Source organism: Chelonoidis abingdonii, chromosome 2 (genome assembly GCF_003597395.2).
Source record: "Chelonoidis abingdonii isolate Lonesome George chromosome 2, CheloAbing_2.0, whole genome shotgun sequence".
In the NCBI taxonomy this organism is placed as follows: domain Eukaryota; kingdom Metazoa; phylum Chordata; order Testudines; family Testudinidae; genus Chelonoidis; species Chelonoidis abingdonii.
Genome location: NC_133770.1, coordinates 186,948,254 through 186,972,561, shown reverse-complemented (window position 1 = coordinate 186,972,561; position 24,308 = coordinate 186,948,254). Strand labels below are relative to the sequence as shown.

At 43.2% G+C, this 24,308-nt stretch overlaps 1 long non-coding RNA gene across 1 annotated transcript; it reads right to left on the bottom strand.

Annotated features, from left to right (window-relative positions):
* Positions 1-3,979: 3,979 nt before the first annotated feature.
* Positions 3,980-22,809, bottom strand: LOC142046226 (uncharacterized). Its single transcript, XR_012655119.1, has 3 exons — positions 22,638-22,809; positions 7,791-7,850; positions 3,980-4,112 (listed from the first exon to the last, which is right to left on the bottom strand). It is a non-coding gene; the product is annotated as an uncharacterized LOC142046226 (long non-coding RNA).
* Positions 22,810-24,308: the final 1,499 nt, after the last annotated feature.

Here is a 24,308-nt window from a genome sequence, read left to right as displayed (position 1 = left end):
AGGCACCACACACACACACACACACACAAAAGGTGATCCCTTCCTCAAATAACTCATGATCTAATTAAAATTTAAGAGATCTTAATTTGGAGACTCAAAAATGTAAGCATCCAAAATTATTTGTCACTTTTGAAAAGTTGTACAATGAAAAATGATTTGGTAAATGTAGCACAGCGGGGATGCCATGTTCATAGTGTCTCAGTGGAAAGCTGATCTGGAGTCAGTCTTAACGGAGCATGCACCAGTACTTTCCCCTTCTCCCAGTCCATTCTCCACCCAGCTGCAGATGTCCAGCCCTGGGGAGCACTATCAATGGGGTACGAAGAAAGGGGGAACAGTGCTGCAGAGATAGACACTCAATATTTTGTAGGATGGGTAAAATTCCCATGGGGCAGCCCTTTCATATTGGAAGTCAAGGGGAAACAAACAATTTGTTACTATACAATTAGTTAACAATTCTGTTGGTTGTACGTGAACCAGGACAGATTCCCTCTCTTCTAGAGTCTGTACTGGCTCTGCAGGTCTAAGAGGAGTGAAAAGAAATAAACACTTACTTTTGCCAGTAAAATCAACAGCTAGGACTCTCAATGCACACAGGGAACAGAGCAGCCAAGTTAGAAGGTGCCCAATATAGAGAGAGACGTTTTCAGAGCAGAATCACACTTCAGAATGCCTGTGTGTATTACACAAGTTAATTAGCGCACCAGGTGCCTGCTGTGTTCGTACTGGCTAGAAGTTCCTGGGAACAGCTGAGAGAGGATACTAATGGACTAGTCAACAGCCATGTTTAATTAGTTTGTCTAGATCAGAGCCATGCTGACTGAAATGTGTGCTGGCTTCTAAACTGGTTAGATCAGGGATGGGCAAACGTTTTGGCCCAAGGGCCACATCAGGGTCCCAAAACTGTATGGGGGGCCAGGCAGGGAAGGCTGTGCCTTCCCGAACAGTCTGGCCCCTGCCCCCTATCTGCTAGCCCACTATCCCCCTCAGAACCCCTGACCCATCCAACCCCCTCTGCTCCTTGTCCCCTGACTGCCCCCTCCTGGGACCACTTGCCCCTAACCATCCCCCTGGGACCCCATCTCCTATCCAACCCCGCCTGCTCCCTGTTCCCTGACTGCCCTGATGTTTATCCACATCCTCACCCTGACAGGACCCCTGGGACTCCCATGCCTATCCAACTCCCCCAGTTCCCCATCCCCTGACAACCCTCCCCCCGAGAACCTCCACCGCATCCAACCATCCCTTGCTCCCTGTCCCCGGTAGGCCCCCCAGGACTGCCACGGCTATCAAACCTCCCCCAGTTCCCTGCTCCCTTACCATGTCGCTCAGAACAGCAGGACTGGCAGCCGTGCCGCCCAGCCGGAGCCATTCATGGTGCCGTGCAGTCTAGAGCACCAGGCAATGGTTTCCCCAGGAATTGAAATTAGGGGAGGTGTTCGAATTTACAGGGAGGTGTCAGGGCCAATGAGATATATAAAAGAGATATTAATAAAGTAAATGTTTTGTTAGGATAATGCAAATTTAACATAAGGATAATGCAAGTTACACCAAAACATATAACAGGTCTAGATTTCTATAAAAATATATAAAACATAATTTTTTTTAAATGTATTTAATTTAAATTGACTTTTGAAAAGTAAGCCATCATGGGATAAGAGGGCAGTCCTCTCATGGATCAGTAACTGGTTAGAAGATGGGAAACAAAGGGTAGGAATAAATTATCAGTTTTCATAATGGAGAGAGATAAATAGTGGTATCCCTGAGGGGTCGGTACTGGTATTAGAAGTGAAATTAGAAACAAACACACATCTCCTCCTGCTTTTCAAACATTGCTTTGTGGAGAGTTAATTCTTATTTACTTTGAAAGTCACAATTTAAACTCTTTCTGAATCAGTTCTTTAAACCACAAGTTGAGGACTTCAATAACTCAGACATAGTTTAGGGGTTTGTTACAGGAGTGGGTGGGTGAGATTCTGTGGCCTGCCTTGTGCAGGAGGTCAGACTAAAAGATCATAGTGATCCCTTCTGACCTTGAAGTCTATGAGTCTATAAGTGTTCGGGTTTTTTAAGAAAATAAATGAGCAAATATTTGCTTTTGAGAGGAAAACAAATACCCCAGAGCAGTGGTCTCCAAACTTTTTATGCACAAGATCACTTTTTGAATTTAAGGGCAACCTAGGATTTAACCTGTCCCTTCCCAGAGGCCCTGCCCCTTCCTCGAGGCCCAGCCCCATTCACTCCATCTCTCCTTCCTCCATCGCTCGCTCTCCCCCACCCTCACTCACTTTCATTGGGCTGGGACAGGGGTTGGGAAGCAGGATGGGCTGCGGGCTGGGGCCAAGGGGTTCGGAGTGTAGGAGGTGGCTCCAGGCTGAGCCTGAGGCAAAAAGTTGAGGTGCAGGAATGGATGAGAGGAGTAAGCTCTGGGAGGGAGTTTGGGTTCAGAGGCTGGGACAGCGTATTGGGTGCAGGAGAGGATACGTGTTGTTGTCTCCAGGAGGGGGCTTAGGGTTGGGGCAGGGGTTTAGGGTGCAGGAGGGGGTTGAGGGTGCAGGAGGGGTATGGCATGCTGGCTCCAGGAGGGGGCTCAGGGCTGGTGGGGTGGGGACTTTCGAGTGGCACTTACCACAGACCCTGCCCCAGCCCCACGTCGCTCCCCTGCAGCCCCTGGGGGGCCCACGTGGCTTTGTGCACTGCCCCTCCCAGCAGGCACCGCCCCCGCAGCTCCTATTGGCTGCAGTTCCCCATTCCCCACCAATGGGAGCTGCGGGGTGGTGCTTGTAGGCAGGAGACGTGCATGAAGACCCTTGCCCCCTACCCTCCCCAGGGACTGCAAAAGCATGCTGGCTACTTCTGAGAGCAGCGCAGGTCCAGGGCAGGCTGGGAGCCTGCTTTAGCCCCACTGCGCTGCTGGACCTTTAGTGGCCAGAGATCTCAATTGACTGTCAGAGGTTCCAGGATCAACCAGTTGATTGCAATATACCAGTTGGTGACCACTGCTCCAGAGAAATGTGAGGTCCTAGTCTGAGTCCAAACCAGGGAATCAGGAACTCACATGCTCCTTATTTGGCTCTAATGCTGGCTCCTTCTATGGCTTACACAAAGAAAAAATTGTCATCTACATTTTCCATATGTTCTTAATTCTTTTTTAATACTAATGATTTATATATAAGCACTTTTCATCTTGAAGGATCTCTCAGTGCTTGACAAAACAATAAATACTAAAACAGAGTAAAAAAGTATCTACATTGTAAAACATGGACATGACAATTACATGCAAAACATACTACTAATCTACTGAATTGCTCGGAGAGTCCTATTATCCTGATTCACTTTTATTGCTCCATTTTATGACCAAGTTATTTGTGTGTGAGTAGGGGCTTTCCCCTTTTTAAGCAGCCCCCACCTGCCTAATTCATTCAGTGATGACATAATCTAGTGTTTGTGATGTTGTGGTCATTTCCATGATGAATTGCATTTGTCAGACTCTGGACTGTGGTCTCATAATGTGCCATATCATTACTTTTGTTTGCATTAAGGCTCCAGTTAACTGAATAACCTCCTTGTCTTTTGTTGGAAAGAGTCCACAGCTTTATTAAGTTACATAATTTACAACCAATAGTATAATCAATAAAACTTTAACAAACACATAACCTTAGACAAACCTCATATTGATTTATTTAAATATTCTTACAAGGTCTGCCTCTAGCTTGAAATATAGTCCCAGCAACAGCAGCCAAAGTTGCTAACCTTAAAGGCACACAGTGTAGGATAGAAAGAATTATCTACTTGGAGACACCTCATCCATCCTTTAAATTCCTCAGCTTTATGCCAGAATTGTCATCTCCCAGAGCCTCACAGTCTCGTGTGGCAGTAAAGCTTTCTGCTCCCCCAAAACCTAATTTCAGCTTACAAATGGAACCCTCCTAGTTTCATCTCTCACACAGGTTTCAGAGACTGTCCCTGACTTTCTTTTTCTGTTTTTGAGGCTAGGGATATCTGGGATTCCAAGGACATACAAGGAGATTCTCTTTAGCTCATGTGTAGCCTTTGACTTTGGAGACGGTCTGATGCTCGTCCTGGCCTTTTCTCTACTGGGAAAATGCATCCTATTAGAAAACATATTAACAAACATGAAATTAAAAATGAATTTATTCTTAGCATGCACAAGGACAGTCATTTTAAAAAATGTATTAGTGGACCATGATTAACCCTGAGGGCAAGAGGGTGGGATCTTAAACTTAACTACAATCAGCTAACGCATTTTAAAACATGACTTATCCCGGTCTATACTAAATCGTGTTTAACATCAGGTAGGTGTGACATGCCAGGGTGCAATCCAAACCAGTCAGGGGCTGGGTCACCCCACCCTGCAACTTTGGGTGCCCTACAATGCCTTGCTGCAGCAGCTTCCACCTGGGCCACTCACAGACTTCCAGCGTGCAAGCCACACCTAGAGTGTCTGTGTGTAACTGCAACTTGCCAGCCACACATGGGTTACACTCTGGCTTTTACCAGCCTGGGTAACCCCAACATACTCCCAGTCCTGGATTATCCCCCCAAAATGTATGTCTTGTACTACCCACCCCTTTCTTGAACTGTCCAGATATATTAAGTCTGTTGTTCCTTTAAGGGAATAATATACACCAATTTATTACCTTAAATAGAATTACCCAGAGAGACAATGTGGGTGAGGTAATGTTTTATTGGACCAACTTCTGTTGGTGAAAGAGATATGTTCAAGTAGAGCTTTTCTTCAGGTGTGGGAAGGTACCCCCAGCATCACAGCAAAATGCTACAACATTGCATACATAGAGTTACCCAGACATTTTAACTCAAATAACCTGGATAAGATAAAACAATAAAACAAATTTATTAACTACAAAGAGATAGATTATAAAGGAGTACAAGCAATGAGGCATAAGAGTGAGAAATGGATACAAGAAAAATAAAGATGAAATGCTTTCTAGTGTCTAACTCAGTGGTGGGCAACCTGCGGCTCATGGGCTGCATGCAGCCCATCAGGGTAATCTCAACGCAGGCTGCAAGACATTTTGCTGATGTTGACTGTCCACAGGCATGGGCCCCCGCAACCCCCAGTGACCGCGGTTTGCCGTTCCTGGCCAATGGGAGCTGCGGGAAGTGTCGGGCCACAGAGATGTGCTGGCCGCTGCTTCCCACACCTCCCATTGGCCATGAACAAAGAACCATGGCCACTGGGAGCTGTGGGGGGCCATGCCTGTGGACAGTCAATGTGAGCAAAATGTCTCGTGGCCTGCAATCAGATTACCCTGATGGGCCGCATGCGGCCTGCAGGCTGCCCACCATTGCTCTAACTTAAACAATATTAGATTTGAAGTAAAGTTTCTCGCCCCATGCTTTCAATAGTATTACTGACAAACCTCTAGGTCAACATTCCTCCTCCAGAGTCCAACAGATGCTTCTTTTGTCTTCTCAGGTGCAAAGGGTCAGAAGGACAGACAGAGAAAGAGAGGAGGGGTGTCTGCCCTTCCGCTTTTTTATAGCTTCAGTCCCCCTCTTAAATAAACCTTTCTAGCAGAGAACCAGGAGACAAAGAGTCTGTGTGGAAGAAAGTTCCCTTCTGAGTTTTTTCATCTGTGTATGCTCACATGCAGGTTCTCTTTTGTTTCCTCTCTTCCCCCTTCCTGCTTGATGATGACTCTGTTTACTGATCAAGAGCGGTGCCAGGGTTTTTGGTGCCCTGGGGGGGGGGTCCTTCCACGCTCCTGGTCATTGGCGGCAATTCTGCGGCAGGCGGGGGGGTCCTTCTGCAGCTCCCAGTCTTCGGGGCACTTCAGCGGCGGATCCCGGAGCGAGTGAAGGACCCACTGCAGAATTGCCGCAGAAGACCCGGAGCGCGGAAGGACCCTCCGCCACTGAATTGCTGCCGAGGGTGGCAAAATGCCGCCCCCCCCCCCAAATCCCAGTGCCCTAGCCGACCGCCTAGGTCACCTAAATGGAAGCGCTGGCCCTATTACTGATTAAATGCAAATTAAGGCAAACGCACACTCCTTTGTTCAAGACAGGTCTGTTTGACCAGTTTGGTGCTATGTGAGTCTGAACATGCATTTTTAACATCATATGGGGGAAATTTAATACATAATTGTGCTACACACATTTTATCATGATATTACTGATCAGCAAATTGTCATATCTTGTACAGAGATTATTACAATACTGCGTAGGGGGTGAATACAGGGGTGCATTCTGTCACAGTAGGTAAGACTTTTCTAATGTGATGTATCATGTTAAATTTATTTTCCCATTACACATAAGGCCTTTAATGTCTCATGAGTGCAGTTTAGTGGATGATTTTGGTATAAATGCAGTTATGGAATTGATACAACCTAGGAAGCTAGTATTTTATTATCCCTACTTCTCTAGTTTCAAGTCTATGAAAAAAAATCAACAGACAGTGTCTGCTAGGGAATCTACATACATTATAGCAAGACAGTTTTGTGTCAATGGGAATTTCACAGGTAATTTAAATCTGGATAAGACAGAGCACTAGAAAAAGCAATACAGTCCTGCACTAGCATTATGCAGAGTAGATGATTTTATAGATCTTTTCCAGCTTCAGTTTCAGTGGTTCTGTGAATATTATTGAAGTTATATATATTATCAGGATTAATTAAGATGGTTAATGTTTTTCTAACCTATATAATATTTTTGTAACCTAGGGCAGGCCATTTATTTAGAAAACTTATATAGACTTTTCTTACAGAATAACGCATTCATTGCCAAATGCTCTGAAAGGTTTCATTTTCAAAAGGGATGCGTGAGAGATGCTGCAATACAGCTTCCCAGGAAATGTTGGGGTTGGTGTTCAAAGTTCCCATGGACTCTTTGTAGACTATTGTTCAACAGCCAAAACTGCTCCTTATTAGATCACTGTAAGACAAGTGCCTGGAGGGAGTCAGAAATGAATTGAATTCTTTAGATGTAAATGATTGTGTGGGACTATTTTGGTTTAATAGATACCCTGGAGAGGTATCCTAGTGGACCATGGGAACTTTATTATAAGAATAATTGTTTAGCTAGAGATTTTTATCTCGTTAAATTAATGATTCACTGGGGGCTTATGCTGGAAAATGAAGGGAAAATTTTAGACAGATATTAGATAAAATGGTTTAATGGCACCATGTACTGAGATGGTCAGCAAAGATTTGTAGGCGAGAGAGGTTAAATTGTTTAATATGAAAATTGCCATTGCGCTGCCAGCAAGCTCAGAATCAGGCCTTCTGGGTATCGCTACACTGCAGCTGGGAGTGAGTCTACCAGCCTGGGTAGACAGGCTCACACTAGCTCAAGCTGAGCTAAAAATAGCAGTGTGGACATTGCAACTTGGGCAGCAGCTCAGGTTCTCAAGCCAGCTGACCTGCTAATTTTGAGCTCAGGTGACTAGCCTGTGTCTTTGCTGACTTTGGAGGCTGCACCCAGCTTGACACTGAAAAATATCCCTTGAGTTAAGTAATTCATATAATGGTGAATTGAAAAGAAAATATGAAAGTTAAATTAAATTCAGTAATATAGGCTAAATTCAGTAGTCAGGCCCATTCGATCTCTCCTCATCACATTGGTCTGCAGCACTTCTGCTAAAAAAATTCCCAGAGTGCATCATTTTTTGACTTTATAGATTGCAGAGACTCTGCTAGAGCATGGAGCCAGCTCAGTGAGGGTCAGGTACATCATGGATTTCTTTCAAAGTGTTTCCACATTTTTGCCATTTATTCAGTTAACACATGCCAAAAAATCTTGCCACTTACCTGAGTATGTGAACATCTCGAACAATTGCAGGCCAAAAATTTTAATGGTCAGAACAGAGTCTAGCAGAATAAAATACAGCACATTAGATGAATGCAAAAATAAGGATGAAATCATTTTACAAGCATCTAGATTAACATTTCTGGGCATTAGAGAGGTGATTTTCAAAGGAGCTAACGAGAGCCAGGTGCTCAAAGCCCACTAAAAGTCAATAGCCATTGGGTGCCTCATGCCTCTCGGTGCTGTTGAAAATCTTCCCCCTAGCATTATAAAGCAAGTACAAGGTGGGATGCAAAAACATACCTTAGCTAGCAAGGTGGTATGTCTCTTACTAGGATTTGAAGATAACTTATTGGCAGAACATGGCAGGACAAAGAAAATATTTAGTCACAGTAAGGGTCCTAGTGTTTAAGCTACACTGTAGGGGGTGGTAGAGCTCCTCTGCTTGCCTGGTTGTGGCTGCAGAAGTTAGGAACAGTCAAAAAGGCATCCCGGCACTCTATGCTGACTTGTTTGCCAACAATTTGTTCACTTCTCCTCTTTTTGTAAAGGTGCGGGAGGTGTTCCCCCATTCTTCTCCCCTCCTCCCCAATGGTGGCCTCCCAGCACTGTCCAGTGTGCCAAAGGAAGGCCAAGCCTTCACCTTGCCCAGACATGTTCCTTTTGGTCTCTCCAATGCCGCCAGCAGAACTAGAGTCCTTCAACCCCTTGCATTCAGGGGCTTACAGACAGTCAAATAATGGAAGTTTCATTGGGAAAAAAGGGGACCTCCTGCATCTTCTTCCTCCCTTCCTCCACCTGTGCTGTGGCAGACATCATGTGGCACTAGGCTATAAGGGAATCTAGTCTGATTTGTTGTGAATGAGATGATCAGGCTAAATACCATAAGCTACTACTACACCAATGGGACAGCTTCTCCCATCAGCATAATTAATCCACCTCCACAAGATAGTGGAACAAAGCCTCTGGTCAACATAGTGCTGTCTACACCAGGGGTTCGGTCAGTATAACTGCATCGCTCCAGGGTGTGGATTTTTCAATACCAATATTCCTCTGTAGTATAGACCTGGCCTAAGCAATGCCCATTTTGGTCTCAGTGGGAGTTGAGGTCGCTCAGTGTCTCTTGGGATCTGGTCTATTGTGAGTGAAAGATAAACTGGATCAAACTCCTGCTCAGAGCCTATGAAGATGTAAAAAGTTCATTATGAGGAGCGTATACACACTTCACTTACTATAGCTTTGGAAATAATGTCAGAAGTGAATTTAAATCTCTCTAAATACAATTAGAGTTGACAAGATTTCTCATGGTGAGAGACTGGGTTAAAACAAGAGCTAAAAGTTCCCATCCAGTTCATAAAGCCTTAGGTAGCTATTGGTAATATGAATTAAATTAATCAAAATGGGTAAAAGCTAATGATCCACGTGGGAACAAAATTAGCTCCTTAATGAAAGAAATGGAGTTAAGAAATTATAATAGAATATTAACAGATGTGCCCCTTGGAAATTATAAATTTGCAAAATCTCTTTACGTATATATTAGTTTGAGTCAAATTATCACTAAATCTGACCCTGGAGATGTGATGTGAATTTATGCATTAGAATCTGTTCAGAGGGACGTTTTCACATCTCTCAGGTGTTTTTACTGAAACAGGAAGGGTGTCGAAGAACATTTTCTTGAGTGAGAGACTGGATATGGTTAAAAAAAAATCAACCCTCTAACTTTTCATAGTATTTTGCCAAACTCTTTTAAATTATCCTTGCTCTCTTTTGTGGAGCTTGGATCCTTGGGAGTAATACTGCTACTGGAAGTTCACATTTGAGTAAACCATAGAGGGCCTAATCCTGGTCAGCTCCAAGTTTATGGAGTCTTGCTGTTGACTTCTATGGGAAGAGGATCTGGCCTATCCCAAGAAACTGAAGCGTAAAGACAATTTATCTCTATGGATCAGTTTAGTGAGGAACCATAGATTCTTCACATATTAGAGACATGTCAGTGTTAATTACGATGAAAAATGCAATAAGATTGCTCTTGTTGTGACTACAAAGAATTTATTTAAAAATTGTATTACTGTCTCCAGCCAAGAACTTTTCTTAACCATTTATGGAAAACATAAAAGCCACTGGGAATTACATGGGACAAGAACTAGATTCAAGTCATTCTTACACATGCTGCTCACATCAGTGTACAGCTGTTTTTTAGCATTTTGAGTCTGTCAAACTGTTAAGCCATTTATAACGGCATGTGATTTGTATGAAAAATAGCAAAGAATTTCTTTTTATTAAAAAAAAAAATCAGTCTAGGATGCTGGATACAGGCATCCAGAGGCCAAGCAGGATGTCTAAGTGCTTATTAGAGAAATAAGATGGGTGAGGTAATATCTTTTTTTAGATCAACTTTGGTTGGTGAGAAAGACAAGCTTTTGAGCATACACAGAGCTCTTCTTCAGGTCTGGGAAATGTACTCAGGGGACATGTCTATGTTGCAATTAGACCCCCACAGCTGGCCTGTGCCAGTTGACTCAGGCTGCAGGGCTGTTTAACTGAAGTATAGACATCTGGGCTTGGGCTGCAGCCCAAGCTCTGGGACCCTCCTACCTTGCAGGATACTACAGTCTAGCTAGAGCCTAAGCCCAAATGTCTACACTGCAATTAAACAGCCCCTTAGCCTGAGTCTGTGGCACAGGCCAGCTGTGGATTTTTAATTGTAGTGTAGACACAGGCCAGATCTACAGTTATGTTGGTATAACCACATCTATGTCGGTATAACTACATTGCTCAGGGTTATGAAAAATCCACACCCCTGAATGACAGTTATACCGACCTAACCCCCAGGATAGACAGTGCTATGTTGCAGAAGAGCTTCTCCCTTTCACATAGCTACCACATCTCGGGAAGGTGGATTAACTATGCCGGCAGGAGAAGCTTTCTTGTCAGTGTAGTAGTGTCATCACTAAAGTGCTACGGCAGCACAGCTGCATCAGTGTAGCTGCGCCATTGTAGCTCCGTACATGTAGACAAGCCCACAACCAGAGTGTCACAGCTAAATATAAATTGCAACAGATTGTTTAGCATAAGTAGTTAACACATATTTAAAGGGACCGTTCAAGTTGAAGTCATAGGGAGGAAAGGAAGGGAGGGGGCAGAAACGGCAGTTGGGGGAAGGGGTGTTGTTAGTGGGTTACTGATTGTTGTAATAAATCATAAATCCAGTGTCTCTAATCAGTCCATGATTTTTAATGTCTAGTAAAGTTATAATTCAACCTCCAGGCTTGTCTTTTGAAAGAGTTATGCAGGTTTCCTTTGAAGATGAGGACTGAGAGATCAGATATAGAGTAACTGCTTTGTGAAAAGTGTTCACTCACAGGTGATATGGTATTTTTGGCTTTTATCATTTTCCTGTGATAGTTCATTCAAGAGCATAGTGATTGTTTGGTTTCACCCACATAGTTGTTACTGGGGCATTTGGTGCACTGAATGAGGTACACCACATGTTGTGATAGGCATGTGTAGGACCCATGGATTTTGAAAGGTGTGTTGTGGTGTGTGTTGATCGCTGTAGCAGTGGAGATGTGTCTGCAGGTTTTGCACCAGCTGTTCTAGCAGGGCCTGGGGCTGCTTTGAGTTGGTGTGTCGTGGTCTGTGGGGAGCTAGCATCTGATGATGAGCTTGGACAGGTTGTGGAGTGGTGTTCAAAGGCCAAAAGAGAGGGTTCAGGAAAGGTTTATTTCAGGATGTGGCCCCCATTGAATATAGATTGTAGGTGTTTGAAGATACCCCATATAGGCTCCTCTGTAGGGTGGTAGGTGATGACTAGGGGTGTGTCGTTGGAGGGGATTTTATCTTTGTATTCAAGCAGAATCGCTGGAGGTATTTGGGTGATGTGATCTACTTCTCTGGTGGAGTGTCCTTGTTTGGTGAAGGTGGTTCTGAGTATGTTAAGGTGTATATCCCAGACTTTCTCCTCAGAACATATTCTGTGGTATTGGCGTGCCTGGCTGTAGATAACAGATTTCTTGGTGTGTTTGGGGTGGTTATTGCCATATCAATAGTTCATGCTATTTCATAGCAGTCCTGATGCCTAGGAACAAGCTGAGAGAGAAATTCACTCCAGTAGAGGATTATATAGAACACAAGACACCCGTAAGCCTCATTTTGAGGCTTAAATGTTACATAGCCCCATGAATGAGGCCTTCCTTCTATTTATGAGCAATAAAAGACACAGCACAGGTAACAGCACCACAAGCTTCCCCACACTGCCTTGCCAATGTACTTCAACCCTGTTACACCTGAGAGGTGTCTCCATGCATCATTTAATAGACTGCCAACCACTATACAAGGATTTGGCACAAGGAAAATTTGCCCTCAGAGCAAATGACTCCACTTCATCCTAATTTGCATGAATCAAAAACAAACTGAAGCTGGACAAATATAAACAGGAGGGGACAAAACATGTCAAAGATAAATCTACCAAAATAAAAAGGCCTCCAGTTGTGCCCCAAGCTCCACAATGCGTCCAAAGGAGTGCCACCCCCAGCCCTGAGCTGACTGGCTGGAATGTCCCTCAGTCCTGGGCTGGCCAGCCAGAGTGCCCCCCAGCCCTTGGCATACCCAGCACTCCCAGCCCTGGAGTGCCAGGTGGCCCAAGTGCCGGTTGACCTCAGCCCCGGAATGCTGGGCGGCCCCAGCTGCTCTGAGGCCTGGGCTGCCAACTGGCTTGCCCCAGCCTCCACATGCTTCAGGGAAGAGGAGCAGCCTGGGTCTGGGCTACGGGGGAAGAGCAGGAGGTGGAGAGGACCTTGGGGTGGAGCTTGGGCTGAGCCACACCTGGCTTTTTGGGGAGGCTTAGCCTCCCTTGGCCTATGATATCTACTGCTAATGATGACCGTAATGTTAGAATAAATATACAGTAATAATTAGTGCTTTTTGTAGATAGATCGCACAGTTCTTTACAAAGATGAGTCAATATTATAATCCTCATGTTATAGATAGGGAGACTCAGGCACAGAGTGGTAGAGAGACTAGCCCAAAGTCACAGAACAGTTCAGCGATAAAGCCAGGAATTAGAGGTGTTTGGGGTCTGGAAATTTTGTTTTGCAAAGGATTTTTGAAATCTGGATTAATTCTAAACCAAAATGAACATTGAACATGTAGAAATTCTTCAAAAAAAGATAATTCTGAAAAGATTTAGCTTCAGGTTGATTGAAACATTGTTTTGACATATTCAAAATATTTTATTTAATTTTCACTTTTTTAAAATGTGTATTATAGTTCATATATAACATGAAATAAAAAAAATCAGAAACAAAAAGTTCTTTCAAAATAAAACAAAAAAAATCAAAATGGTACTTTTCAACATTGTTAGAACTTTTTCCCCTTCTTTTCTTCCAAGATGAAATTCCAGTAAAGTTCACTTGATTTCAAAAAGCATTTTTTGTTTTCATGAAACCATATATTCCAATGGACTATGGTTCCACCAAAATTTCTCTGACCAGCTTTAGCAGGAATAAAACTCAGTGAATGTGGATTACTTAGAAATATCTAACCATACTTTGTAACAGCTGTCTTAGATATATGGAAATAAATTTACAGTAATTAAAAGAAGTTCACTTTCATTCTACCACTAAAGTATGAATTGCCCAATTCATGGCTAGCTCCAATATTAAACTGTATGAATGATAAATACGGGATCTTATTATTTAGATTTAATACCTGGATTATCTCAGGCTAATTTTCTAACAAGTACATCTTTGAGAAATCATAGAGTTAATAACTGCAGTTAAATTTTCTGTCATTTGCTGGGATCGCTATTATGCCTGCATAAGTTGAAAGGATACATGCACCATGACCTCGTTAATTCACACTTTATTCTCCTGATTCAATATAGGCCTAGTTCCGTATATGTAAAATGAGAAAGATGGTGCTTCCCTACTTCATAGGTGTGTTGTAACAACACATACATTAACATCTGTGACACATTCAGATACTAAGGTGATATGCACCATATAAGTAAGTACCTACAGTAAAGAAAGAAGTTTTTGAACTTGGCTGCGGTGTGGTACGTTTTCTCTGTGACTCTCCTTCATCACAAATTCCTCATTATTTGTTTATTCAATATGGAGCCTACTTGCTCAGATATAATATATATAACTATTACTACAGTGTTTCCATCTATTTGTGCACAGGGCAATAGCAAGGCAATACCTTTACTGAAACAGCATCCAAGGCAAGTTCATGCATAATAACAGGGAAGAATGAACCTTATGGAATACAATGATTTATGATTCGTACAAACTGCCTTTAGTAAATGTTAGAGTTTACAAAACTAGATTGCGTTTGTGACTCATATCCTTCCTGCCATTTAAACACACAGGGCTGTGACTGAGGAGCACACAGGGTGTATCAGAAGAGCCAGCTATACATACAGTTTAAGGCAGCAGTCCTCAAACTTTTGAGGGTCATACCCCACTTACCCCTGTCCACACATGCCTGCTCCCCCTGGAGCTGGGGCTGGGAGCAGGGCCACGGCTCAGGCGGTGGGGGGAACACAGATGGGGTAAGAGGGCTGAGGCTGGGGCTGCAGCTGGGGATAGGTCTGGGGCCGGGAGCAGGACCACGGTCATGGGATGATGGTGGGGGTGGGAGTGGATCCGCAGCCAGGTATGGCTCCACTCCTGGCCCTGCTCCCAGCCTCAGAACAGAGCCACAGCCAGTGACTGAGGTTGGGGACAGGGCTGGGCTGGTAGCAGAGTCACACCAAGGCTGGGGACAGGGCCGGCCATGGGACAGGGAGCCAGGGATGTGGCTGGGGGCAGGACCGGAGCAGAGCTGGGGGTGAGGATAGGCTGGGTGCTCCCCCTCCCTGCCTCTTGTGGGGGCTGGCCTGGGTTCCAATATGCCCCCCCAACATTCCTCCATGCCCCACGGTTTGGGGACCTCTGGTTTAAGGACTACTCTAATTTACGGCCAGCTGCCGATGCCCCAAGTGGCCATTATGGCAGCTAGGAATTACCCGGGTTAAACATTCTATCCCACCTGCTTCTGCCCCCTGCTCTGTGGCAAAGTAGGAGTTACAAGGGGGTAAAGTGGGTGTAATAGTATGGCAAAAGAACACTGCAGACTGGTGATCCTGGGCTGGTGGAAAGTTCCCATGGGGACAGTTCCACATACAGCAAGCTAGAGCAACTCTGAAGCTGCTCTAAGTACTGCTGGGAGCCAACCCTGCCTTGGGCCACCCCCAGGCAGAGTGGGAGCGAAGGACGGAAAGTTACCTATGCCCCCACTTTAAGTGCAGTGATTGGTCTCAGGCACCCCTGAAGGGGTGGCCCAATGTGCCCTTCTTTGAGGCTGAACTTTACTTTTCCCAAGCATATAATGAAACATTTAAAAGTTTCATGCTGATCATAACTGCAGTACTTAAAGTATCACTTCTAAGGAGCACTAGCTGTCTGTTACAAGCACGGAGTTCATTAGAACTTACGCAGGTCTGACACTGAGTTGCAGGGCCACATGGGGTTTGATCCTCAAACCTAATGGCATTGCAACCTCACCTTCCCTCAGTGTTTCTGTACCCCTAGTTTCATGATTGCGATGGGTATTCTTCTTAAACTTTTTGTATTCAATTTTATTTAGAAAGGGCAGGCTCAGTTTCAGATTTTGCCCCAGGCCACCAAAGACCTCTGTCCCACCCTACAGGGTAGGAGAGAGACAGTTAGAAAGAGTCATTTGAATTGGACAACATTTTGTTGTCTGTTCACATTAAAAACAAAGACTTTTTTTTTTTGGTGAAAATTTTAAAAGGGCAGATAACTTACAGATTCACAAAAGATAATCCACTAATGCCAGGCTGTTCATTTGGATACCCTCTGGGCAAAAAGGATCAAAGATAACAAGCACATTAAATATAAATAGACAGAATCATAAAAAAATTACATGCATGATTAAAATATTTTTCAAAGCACTTTTTATATTTGCTAATAAAATTCTCCATACAAATATCAAATGACTATTTTCCCATATAAAAAGGCAAAAATTAACCAAATTTGGCCTTATTTCTGGTGACCATGGGAGATTTCTAAAAGCTGACCTCTATCTTTTAAATGCACAGAATTGTTAGTAATATAGTTCAATGATTTTGATGAGAATATCAGATGTAAGATATCAACATTAGTTGATGGTACCAGAATTGGAGAGAGACAGAATAATGAGCAACAATGTAACTGGATTTAGAGTGATGTAGATCTTTCAAGCAATTGGGCCAGTACATAGAAAATGTAATTTAAATATGGCAAATGTTACATCATAAATCTAGAGGCAATGAACCAAGACAGAGAGAGTACACTTTAAGTGGAACAGTAATTCAGAGTGAACTGACCAGAATAAGAATTTACTCTAGGGGTTATTTTAGTAAAAACCCTTCAAGTCATTAGGCCAGTGAATGGTTTGAGCACAAAAAGCAAATGGGATATTGGGATGAATCAGGGAATAGAATATAAATGAAAAGAAGTGAAAATATTATTGCACAAGGCACCGCACTTCATTTGGAACACTGTGTTCAGTCACCCTTTCAAATGAAAAGGGCATTATTGCCCTGGAGTGGGTGTAACCTAGTACAGCCAGAATAGTTGCAGATTTTAGGAAGATTTCAGTCTGGAAAAAGCTAGAAAAGTGGAACTTATTCTCTGAAAGAGAAGAAAGTACTTTAAAGTAACTAAATAATTGACAAGAGTTGGGCTTGCCTGGTGGCCCTTTGGTGAATATTTTCCCCACTATACAAGAGACAGAGATCAGATTACGGTCTAGTTTCTTTCTTCCTGGGACATTAGAAGCAGACATTATGGATGAAATTCAGGCCCCACTGAAGTCAATGGTAAAACATTCCCATTGAATTCAAGAGGGGGCAGGATTTCACCCAGTGCCTTTGGGGAAGAGGTGGAGGAACACACTCATTGGTGTCCCTTGTTATACAACCCAAGAACCCCTGGCCAGTGCATGGGAATGTAGGGCCATGGCCAGATGCACAGACCTGACTACCTGCATTCTTCTCCAGACCCGGCAGCACATGTGTATTACAGCAGCCATAATTTGGCTTTAAGAGTGTGACTAGACACTACTGTCCTGTACAGAACTCCACGCCAGAGATGCTAGCAAGTGTGTGATCACTGCACATTTTAGTAGTGGCAGGTTACAAAACTACAAACCCTGTTATTGTTATGGTGATTCACCCTTAGCTCAGGCAACAGGGATTTGTGTTGCAATGTCAGAAGTCCATCCAAGTTCTACTGTCTAGCATATGTGATTCTCCTGATATCTAGCTCACAGACTAGTTAAAACTACAACACCCTCAGAACAGAATTTCTGCTATCGGTGCCCTGTACCTTCTACCAGCAGAAGGCAGGACAGACTACATCTCTTGATTTACAATTGTATCTTAAACTTCAGAACCTTTATGTACCTTCCATATAACTAACTTCTACTTGTGGTTTTGGGGCAGACAGCTTACAAATATTTGCATAGCTGATGTGCCCTGACATATATTGCCAGCTGTTTATTGGGAGTTAGGGGGAAAACAAAGAACCATCTTCAAAATATTATTGAAAGATCATTTTGGACTAATGGCTTTGCAAGCAGGAGTGTAAGGGGACAGCCAAAGGAGATGTTGCTTATATTGTCCATATCTGCTGAGCAATGAGCCAGAGGATGCCCTAAGCATGTTTCAGCCCTACACTGAAGGACCCATGTCTAAGTTTGAGAAGGTAGGTCAGTCCCCAGATTTATTTATTCTTTCCTGGTAATACTGCCAACAAGGGTGTCAGTTACAATATTGGGGATGGGGAGGAAGGGTTGTGTTATGGTCACCTTTCACCTACTCCAGGAAATGGACATAAGAACGGCTGTACCGGGTCAGACCAAAGGTCCATCTAGCCCAGTATCTGTCTACCGACAGTGGCCAATACCAGGTGCCCCAGAGGGATTGAACCTAACAGGCAATGATCAAGTGATCTCTCTCCTGCCATCCATCTCCACCCTCTGACAAACAGAGGCTAGGGACACCATTCTTTACCCATCCTGGCTAACAGCTAAAGCAACAACTCATTTCACACTGACCACCACCAAACTGCCAACTATTTTTGGTCACTATAAACGGGGGTGAAATCCTGGCCCCATTGAATCCAATTGGAGATTTGCCATTGACTTCAGTGCAGCCAGGATTTCACCCTTGATCTGGATTTGAATGAATAAATCTAAGACTAAAGGCTCCAGATCCCTTAATTAATTCCTTACAGTCTCCAGCAATCTGTATAATACGTACAAGAAAGCAAGCAGATGCTGTTTTTCTTAATTTGTATGACTAACTGAATGGGGATTGAGGGGAGGAGATCCATTTAATTATATCACCGAGTGATACTCACTTACACTACAGATACAAGCTTGAAAATTGTGCTTTTTATGCTTGATTACATATATTTATTGACAGATATCTTAACTATATGGGAGAAAATATTTCATTATAAGAATACTTAATTATAAGAAGCTCACTTTAATGCCATCATGAACGTATGAAGTGTTGAATTCATGGACAGCTCCAATACCAAACAGTATTTAATTATAAATACTGAATCTTATTATTTAGATTTGACACACGGATTATCTCAGGCTAATTTTGTAAATAGTACCTTGCTGAGGTGCCAAAAAGTTAATAACTACAAGTTCAGTAAAGTTTCTCAAAGTTTTTCTGTCACTTGTTGAAATCTCTATTATGTCTGCATGATTTGAGACAGCAAATGCAACACCTTGTTAATTCACACTTTGGTTGTTCAGAAACCAAGTCACTAATGACTTTGATTCCAGAAAGCTGTCACTTTATCAGTTGTGAGGATTGACGTGGCTTTGTCTAGTCTTTTACTGAAATTGCAGTTTCTATCTTCTATCCCCTTCAGAAGGGAGTGGTTCCAAGATAGCCACTGGCTAAGTGACTCTCTGGTGCCTAAGCAACAAAGAACACTTTTGTAACATAGCTTGAGAAACCTCAGCTTGCTCCCATTGCCAAAAGCGTTTTCTCCACTGGGTGAGAGAGGGCTAGCAGGTGGACTGCCTTCACCCTACTCTCAAGACAGATTGAATATGGGGGAGAGTTACTCATTTTCTCTCCCCATTGGACTGCCTCCTGTACAGTAGTTCAAAACTCTAGGGTTTTGTACGATTTTAATACATTTAATATAAGCAACTGAGAAACACTTGGGAGAAAAGATGTCTTTGTTAAAGAGCCAATATACCCAGTTATGAGCAGAGATTGCTCACAACCCACATCTGAGACCTCCAAGGAGTCCAAGCAAGGAGAAATATCCTTAAAAATAAATCAACCTTGCAGGCCTTCTTTATACTTGATAAAGAGGAACAAATCAACATTTTCCTTTACAGGTCACCTTTAAGTTTATGTGCTGTACATTGTGCTGGCACTGAACAATACAAATGTTATGCATGCCACTAGCCTACTTTCAGTGAAATAGCAACAGATTTACTGTTAGAGAGCTAAAAGTGGGTTGAGATTTTAGGACACCTCCACCAATTTCTCTGTCTCCTCTTCCCTGAAGTACAGTAATGTGGTACTCAGAAAGACCAAGGATGTGTGTTAGGCCTGGTCCGCATTAGAGAATTAGGTCAGTATAATTATACTGCTCAGGGTGTGAAAAATCCACCTCCCCTGAACAACACAGTTAAATCAACCTAACCCCCCATGGTGTAGGTAATGCTAGGTTGACAGGAGAATTCTTTGGGAGGTGGATTACTTACACTGACAGGAGAAACCCTCCCTTCAGCATAGGGTAGTGTCTACACTGACATGCTACAGTGGCATATTTGCCTTGGTGCAGATGCTTCGCTGTAGTGTTTTAAGTGTAGACAAGCCCTTAGATAAATACACAATTGATCTAACAGCCCAAATATCTATTAGGAATAGAAGATCATCATTTCTGAATAACTGGAAGACCTCTGACCCCATAAAACTCTCCCTGTGCTGTTCTGAGACTGTTGTGGACAGCAGAGGTGCATCAATAGGGCCCCCTTGAAAAGACAGGGTGTTTTTCATGAGGGGTCTTTTGGTCTGAAATGTACATGCCACAGTTCAGGGTAAAACCCATTTCGGGAGAGTGCAGGAAGGTCTGTGGCAGGTTACTATACGCTTGCCCAGAGGGTATTCTGGGGTACTAGCTGGTTGTTTTCAGGTAAACCAGTGACTTTATGCTATTGCAGTTTTTTAAAGTGACATTAAGATCACCTAGAGCTTTGGATGGAGCCTTTCCTTTTCATGTTAAAAACTGAACAAGTCAATAAAATAAATGACTATTACTCCCAGGCCCGTTCCTATGAATCCCCAGCAAACCCCTTTCCTGGAATGCGGCACTGTTGCCAACCCTCATGATTTCATCTTGAGTCTTGTGATAGTTCCCGCTCCTGGAAAGTGAGAATCTCAGCCTTTTTTGTTTTTATTTGTTTGTTTTGTTTTATTTGTTCTTTTAAACTAAGTGACTAGTCCTTGTGGCTGTGGACAGAAACTTGAAAATGTGAACCAAGTGCACTCTAAGGGCTCAGAAAACTGAATGCAAAGAACAAGAACCCTATACTGATAATTTTTTTGTGAGTCTCATGATTGCAGACCTGACTCATGATTTTGGAATCCTTGATGTTATTGATACTGCTGATGACCTACCAGGTACAACTATGAGGGTGCTCATCCCCCTCTCCTACTTCTCCCACGGTCTTCTGCGAGGGGGTACGAGTGGACTCTTTACTCTTTCCATTATAAATCTTTGTTAGGGAGGTGCAGTTTATACCAGCTCCCTCACATCTGCCAGTAGGTCTAGAAAACACAGTTACCTGTGAGAGATCACTTGATCATTACTTGTTAGGTTCACTCCCTCTGGGGCACCTGGCATTGGCCACTGTCGGCAGACAGGATACTGGGCTAGATGGATCTTTGGTCTGACCCAGTATGGCGATTCTTATGCTCTTATGTTCCTACCCCCCAATAATAGCAGCAAAATCAGGACATCCTTGCTCTCTGCTGACTTGGCTAACTAGTTCTCTAGTGCTTGAGATGTCTGGTGTAGCATAGCCTGGGAAATATCAGCATACTGCTACTACCATAGGCTTTTTCTGGACTGAGTGGGCACAGAACCACTAAGTCTCATAGCCCAGCCCCTCATACAAATTCAGGATGAGAGAGGGAGTGCTTGGACCTCCCAGAAGAGTTTGGGAGAAAGGAGAAATGACCTTCTGGCCCCAAAGACCAAGGGTAATGGAAGCCTTCTCCGAAAGGCATCATAAGATAAAGGGGTGTATGTTAGTGGGATGAGGGAGAAAGGCAAGGGACTTGGAGGGTAGCAAGAATTCTGGAATCCTGGAAGCAGGAGGCCTTTCAGGAGGCGGGGTTTGATTAAGCAGAATATACTCTGAATCTGTGTTTAAGCCAACTGACAGCAATGTAGTAGGATACAATGAAAAAAGCTTTTAATTTGTCAAGGCCATGTCCATTTTTCATTTGTAGAAATGAAGGACTATTTCTCCAGCCTGGCCTTAGGAGAAAAAAACTAAACTTTATTTAATCTGGTCTACTTTATGCTGTAACACTGTCCTCTGCAGTCATGCAGGGCAGTAAGCAGGCGACAAGCCTTTCTCTGCAGCCATACAGGGATTAGCTAGATTGAGGGTCTAAGGCTTTGCCCACATTTAAAAAACTAACAGCAGCACAGTTGCAGCTGTGCCACTGTAGTGCTTCAGTGAAGACACTACCTATACTGATGGGAGGGGTTCTCCCATTGGCTTGGGTGATCCATCTTCCCAAGATGCAGTAGGTGGAAGAATTATTCTGTCAATCTAGTGCTGTCTACACAGAAACTTAGATTGGCTTAATTACGTCATTTAGGGATGTGGATTTTTCACAGCCCTGGAGTGACATAGTTTGGTCGACCTCATATTCTAGTGTAGACCAGCCCTGAATATGAGGGAACAAGCAGGCTCTGCATAGCTGCTATCCACCCCCAGCAGCAAATGGTGGAGAGGTCAGGAGTGGGCACAATCTTGATTCTACCCCTTCCAATTCACTGGCCTGCAGAACTGTGCAGTGGGGGAAAGCTGTGCAGGAAATAACTACCTCCTGAAACAAGGAGGGAAAAAGCGAAGGAATTGTGATTCAGTTAGACGATTCTTCCCAGCAGTCCAGCTAGGGACATGCCGCTTCATGCCACCCCATATTCAGGAATAAGAGTGAGCTCTTGCTCTAACCCTTTGTTTCTTCCTTTTTTTATATTAGGTATTCTTATGGACAAGTTATATAGGTATAACAACTTAGAACCATTCAATGGGTTTTTAAATTGAGAATTCTATCTCTGTTGAAAAATTCTATAGGATGTTTCAACTAACATATAGAAGAGTTCTAATATCTATTAATCTCTATAGGTTTTAAAAGTAATGTCTACAGAACTCTGTTGATTTTATTCTCTGAGGCTTTCCAAGAAGGGCCAATTTATTCTGAAGGAGCACACAACTGGGTCACTATCCTTTCACCCTGACTTTTTCCTTAAAAATAATACTGGCCAATCTGGACTCAACAATAACTTTATTATTATTATTAATTTTTTCCTTTCTGCCTCTCCACCGAAGTGACACCCCTCATCTCAGGACTCTGGCACAAAAAAGATAAAGCAGCATGATGCTGCTGTTATGGGCTAGAAGCCAAAACATTTTGTGCAGGTTAACTCTCCTCCTAGGCAGAGGACATATGCAATTCAGACATATGCTTTAACAGCCAGCCAACTTCTCTTTCCCTCCCCAGTGATTCCTCCCACTCAAACCTTCATGTTCAGTCCAACTTGATTAACATGTTTCTGTCATTTTAAAAGTCTCTTTCCTCACAGTGGCTTCTTCTGTCAGATGGCCAGTTGCTTTTAAACCGTTCCTGACAGAAAGCAGCAGCACTTTCTGGCTTTTCTTTAGTCTCTTCTATTAAGAGCTCCTGCACAGAGATGTTTCCACTCCAAAGCTCTTCAGGAAAAATGTCCTCAAGCATGCTCTGTGCGAACCCTGACAGCATCTTTTCTAACTGGCTGCTGACTGTTGCTAACCCACGTGACCCATTTTCAGAGCACATGATCCTACTGAATGAAGACTTGCTGCTGTTGTTAATACTCATCAAGTTTCTAGGCACTTACACAGACCCAAATATAGGAAAGGCAGACATTCTTCTTAATTATAATTCAGATTTGGCTCATCCCTACAAAATTACACTGCTGTAAAGTAGCTATACTCCAGGCAGGCACAAGATGGCAGGGTAGTCCTGTTTGTTTATTACAAAGGCAAAGCATGCCTTGATTCTTTTAGACTCTAATCTCACTCATACTTGTCTGAAGAAGAGCTCTGTGTAGCTTGAAAGCTTTCACCAACAGAAGTTGGTCCAATAACAGATATTACTTCACCCACTTTGTTTCTAATATCCTGGGACCAACATGGCTACAAACAACATTAAAAACACACTTTTTTGATTAATTTAGAAATGGGCATGAATTAAGTCTGTAAGTCAGAACCTCCATGAACTTTTAGGGTCTGTTTGAAATTCGAACATGAATTCAGATGTAAAATACATAGCTGGCATCTATCCCTATAACAGGCCAAATCATAATCCTTGATCCACACACCTCAGAACTTTGGGAGGGTCTTCAAAACTGGATCTAAGGGCTAGTCTACACTGGCAACGCTAAAGTGCTGCTGCGGCAGCGCTTTAATGTGGCTTGTGTGGTTGCGGGGCAGTGCTAGGTTAGAGTTCTCCCAGTGCTCTGAAAAACCCCCCACCTGGTGCACTGTTTACACTGGTGCGTTACAGCGCTGAAGCTTGCTGCGCTCAGAGGGGTGTTTTTTTCACACCCCCTGAGCGAGAAAGTTGCAGCGCTATAAAGTGCCAGTGAAGACAAGCCCTAAATCCTACAACTTAGGTCAGCTCTATTTAAATTATAATTAACCCAAGAAAGTGATTCAGTTCATTGTCTTTCAGGTTGACAACTCCTTAGCTGATGATAACTTTGGGAACTCATCCCTATCTCAACCATCCAAACACTTAATGGGTGACCTCCAAAATGAGCAGCAAAGGAAATAAGCTCAGAGATGGACTTTTATTTGTTTAAGGTATGCAATATATTGCATATTTATAACAGATAAATATTTCCAACCAAAAAGGAAATAAAAAAATAGAGATTCCAGCTGCCTTTTCCAGTAAGCAGACATTGTTTCTGGTTGCCTCAGAGACTGGAACAAGAACTAAATTTAACAACAATACTGACTCAGAGCTTAAATTTCACTGTGGCCAAAACAGCTTCTAACCTGGGTACAGGCCTAGGCCAGAGCACATTTTTTAAACACAATTTGGTCGAGTCAGGCAGGAGGTCACAAGTGTCCCATATGCTACTCTCTTCTCACTCGTTGCCTTTTGACCCTTTTACACTAGGCCTTATGACCATGTTCAAAGCAGTTTT